Raw genomic sequence first — 4,907 nt, 5'->3', positions numbered from 1 at the left:
TGAACAGGTTAAAAATGGCTAAAGTGAATAAATTAGCCGGTTTCTTGGGTTTTTCTATTCAAAAATGTGAAAAAGTCATGACTTAGACCACACGGTATGGGTCCAAACGAGATGTAACGCCGGTGACGTGGCGCATCGTGACGACGTCGTAACGGGGGGAACACCGCCCCCCCCCCCCCCTCCAACTCGTTGCTTCTCGTCATGCGATTCTCGTGGCCACGGAAACGAGATGACAAAAATTGAGCCGTTGTAAACTTACCGTTTGTAAACTTATCATGATCCAAGGTTGGATCATCATGTCCATTTTCCAAATTTTCCAATCCTCCAAACCATTTCCCCCTTGGTCAAGTCAAACTCACCTCACAAGTTGTAACCATTCACAATGAGGAATCCAAGATTTTGAACTCTTCTCATTATAAGAAAGGCATGGCTAAAAGATTAGCAAAATGTTTAATGCCCACAGGAGCAAAAAAGCTTCCTTTAGATATTATCGATTTGTTAAGGTTTGATCTAGGGTTACCTCATGATTTTTTCTTGACTTTACTTCCCGAATCCCCTGAATATTTTCAGATCTGTAATATGGGTAGTAAAGGGTTGTGAAGTGTTTGGTGTAGGATTGGTTTGTTGCAATGTTAGTGTTGGAGAAGAAAGCGATGGAGGAAAACTGTGGGATACTTCCTAGAATGCCCATTAAGTTTTCTATAAACTTACCAAAAGGTATGATTTGGAATAGAAAGTAAGGATATGGTTGCATGAATGGCAGAATTTGCCTTACATATCAACATATGGAGATGCATTCTTCTTGTCACCCAACAGTGGTCAAACAGAGAAGTGGACAGTGGTTGTGCTAAATGAGTTGATGAATCTTTTTGTATCAAAGAAAACCGAGATGGATAATTTATTGTTTTAGGTGATTTTTTAGGATTTGGGACAAGGTATCAAAAGGCATTAGTGCATCATCCAGTGGTCTTTTATGTTTCAAATAAGATCAGGACAAAATAAGGGAAGCTTATATGAAGGATCTCTTGTTTGAGAGGCATCTGTTAATGGGATCTAACTTCATTATTATTATTATTATTATTATTATTATTATTATTATTATTATTTTAAATTTACTTTAATAGCAAGTATAGCAACTTACTTTCATTTTGCAATGAAAATGCATTGCTATTTCTTGCTCTTTCAGAGTATCTTCACCTAACCTTTAAATTTCCTACCATTCACTCATGATTTCTTCCCTATTATAATATATGAATAAAAAACGTCCGTTAATTTTTCTTTCATTTACTTTTCTCGTTATGCACATAACTATCATTTATCATTTTTGGAAAAATTGTTTCTTTTTTCCAGGTTGCAGGTTGCAGTTTCAACACCGACACTTCCCTCTTAGCTGTTGTGCCAACTTTAAAATGTTACATTACATGTGTGCCCCCTTTATTATCTCTCAAATTATGTATATAGTTCTTTTAAATAGTTTTACATTTTCATTTTGTTTTCCTTAATTCTCTTTGATTTATTTTTGGTCATTTAAACTGGCAGATAAAGATATTGATGAGATCTACGCTAAAATGAGTGTTGGTCCGGTAAACTCGGCATTTACATCATTGCACTTTTAAGTTTGTAAAAAAACCCATTACCCATTGCATTACAATTTAAATTGTTGTTTTTGGTTGAAAAAAAGATATGATAGAAAAATGAAAGTTTGTTGCTACTGAGGGGTGATTTTAAAGCAGATTGCCGATCTTTGTAAAAATGAAAAAGATTATTGCTATTTACCATAGTTCCTTTCTATATTTTATGTATTTTGCTTCCTAGTCAAATATTTATCTTCCAAAGACCTCGATATATATGCTCATACTATTTGTTTTAAGGATGAAGTAATTGCTGGAAAAAACAAAACCCTTCGCAACCCATGGGTACCTTCCCTAATTATTTTTTAAATTATATATAAAAGAAGAAATGATAGAAAGATGAGACTTTTGTTTCATGCCCACTTTCGATCCTTTTTCTTTCATGATTACTCACTTTGATAATAAGAACAAATGATGACTAAAAGAACTAGAACGAAACTCCTTTAATATGAAGATGAATGAATTGCTTTAACCAGGATAACAGATTTGGATCGTCTGTTTCTACTCCATCAAAAAGTCAACAAGTACTAATATTTTCTTTTTCTTTACCACAAGCCACGAAACTAAATTGTGTGTTTATGTAGTTTTCACTTTTTCAAAGTCAGGTAATGAGGAATAATGTTTTTTTTAAATGGTGACAAAAAAAGCATAATGATTTAATTATCAAAAATAGATAAATGGCTAAATCTATAAAATGGAGAAATCTATTATGTTTTCTATATTTCCCCCTTTTTAACACCGGCAGGAAAATGGTTTTCTTAATGGTCAAAAAAATTGTAATGATTTAATAGCTGGCTAAATCGATAAAATAGTAAAAATATATTACGCTTTTCATATTTTTTTTTCTTTTTCAAATCTGGAAAAAATGGTTTCTTTAACGGTTAAAAAAACTTTAATTGTTTAAACACTAAAAAAATAGTTAATATATTATTATCATATTATTATTTATTTTAATTTTGATAAAATTTAATTTATTTACACATTGTGCTTTTACTTGGCTCTTTATATAATATAGCCTGTGTATTATACAACTTCAAGTCTAATATTTGTAGGTTTTAATTTTTAACAATTTTTTTATCATTTCTTTTAATGCAGGAAATAGCGATGCAATTTCATTATTTTCTACTTTTATTTTTATGTATTATAGCATTGTAGTTTGAAAGTATTACTCCATTATAAGTTATAATCAAGTTTGGTCAAGGCTGGTCAAAATCGAACCTAATCGCCGCCTAATCGTAGTTAATTGGACCTAATCGTCAAACCTGGTCAAAGAAAATTCAAAACATTTTAAGTATGAGCGTTTATTTTTGAGATATTTAAACTTATTTTAGACTTGTTGGATGATGATTTTGTGTGTTTGTTAAACTTATTAAGTTATTATCAAACTTTTATGCTGATTTACTTATATTCGTAGGATTAAAGTTAGATTTATAAATTTTTGAATAATTTTCTTAATAATTAATGGTCCCCGAGTAATCACCGCGTAGCCGATTAATCCATAATCTCTAGTCCACCGACTAGCTAACGATTAACGATTTCTACAACCATGATTATAACATTGTACTTTAATTCTATGGTCAATAGCAATGAAGTCTACTTTGTATTTGCATGATATTAATATAATTCATAGACTTCTAATCCATGTCTGGATTCCTATTATGAAATCTCGATCTATCTCTCTATATTTTAGTGGAAACTTATGTGGTTTACATGTCAAAACCGATAACATATTTTTATAAATAACAATTGCAGCCTTTAGATGGAATTGAGAGTAGGGGTGTAAACGAGCCGAGCCGAGCCCGAGCCTGACCAAGCTCGAGCTCGACTCGTTTAATTTTGAGGAAGCTCGAGCTCGAGCTCGATTCGAGCCTTAAAATGAAGCTCGAGCTCGGCTCGTGAACAATTTAGTGGGCTCGCGAGCCTAATCGAGCCTAAACGAGCCTATATATATATATATATATATATATATATATATATGTGTGTGTGTGTGTGTGTGTGTGTGTATGTATGTATGTATGTATATATATATATATATATATATATATATATATATATATATATATATATATATATATATATATAAGCTCGTTTAGGCTCGCGAGCCCATGAATTGAAGCTCGGCTCGAGCTCGTTTAATAAACGAGCCTCATATTTAGGCTCGAGCTCGGCTCAGGCTCGTTTAATTCGATCTCGAGTCGAGCATTTAACGAGTCGATCCCGAGTAACTCACGAGTAGCTTGGCTCACTTACACCCCTAATTGAGAGTATACTAAAATGTTATCTTAGACTTTTGAATAGACAAAAGAGTTACGTTAGAATATTGAGCTCTGAATACATAAAATTGCCAACATCATAAATCTGGCATTTTCTTTATGTCTACCTTTAGTTTACATATTATAAATAATATTCTAATAATATTCTATAATTTTGCAGATGACAGTTAAAAATATTGTTTAATTTGTCGTCATATGTTTTGATGATTATTGTCATGCATTTTGGTCATTCTCAAAGAAAATTTTGCATTTCGGAATTGTAAAATTGACATTTGATGATTACTGCCCGCACCTATAAAATTTAAATAACATATAGAATTTTATCTAAATTTTATAAGACAATATACTTTTTTGTTAACAATTAGGGAATTGTAAGCTTGACATGTCACCGTATATCTTATATAGAACTTTATAACTTTATTTTAGAAATTTGGCTTGCTCATGAAAAGTTACATACTTTCATAAATGATAGATAGTGAATATAATGCGTGTATATTAAGTGATTTTAGATAGTAATCGATTCTTTTCTATAAAATTTTGGACCATATTGGCAATGAATTTTATAGTTTGGACAAATTTCGTCACAAACTCTTCTAATGTTTTACACAAACGGTTCCAATGAGTAATGCAAAAAATATATCAATTTTTTTTTATAATAAATACATTTTCCTCATTATCATAATTATTTTAGTATTCTAACCATATATTACACGGGTTAGGGGGTGTTTGGGATTTCATCTAAAAATTCATTTTTAACTTATTGACTTCTTGAAAATGTTGGAAGAAATAGGGTTTATGTTGGAGATTTGGATACCCATTTGATCGTGTGAACACTTTCCAAACTAATAGTTCTACCTTATGCCTGGGTTGCAAGAAATTCAGCCTAGGATAATCCAAGAGGACACTTAAGAATCTAGGCATAGAAAACGTAAGCCAATTTGCTAGAAAGATTATGTGTTCGTTTGAAGAAAAAGAGAGCTAATAACTTTTCGTGTCACCCTTC

The 4,907-nt window shown here is 31.5% G+C and overlaps 1 pseudogene; it reads left to right on the top strand.

Moving 5' to 3' along the window:
- The first annotated feature begins 296 nt into the window (after nt 1-296).
- Nucleotides 297-1,121, top strand: LOC145113628 (protein WHAT'S THIS FACTOR 9, mitochondrial-like; annotated as a pseudogene).
- The last annotated feature ends 3,786 nt before the right edge of the window (nt 1,122-4,907 follow it).

The sequence above is a fragment of the Lactuca virosa genome, chromosome 1 (genome assembly GCF_052849685.1).
Source record: "Lactuca virosa cultivar CGN04683 chromosome 1, Lactuca_virosa_CGN04683_v6, whole genome shotgun sequence".
In the NCBI taxonomy this organism is placed as follows: Eukaryota; Viridiplantae; Streptophyta; class Magnoliopsida; order Asterales; family Asteraceae; genus Lactuca; species Lactuca virosa.
Note: the sequence above shows the minus strand (reverse complement) of the source record. Positions and strands in the feature narration are given on the sequence as shown.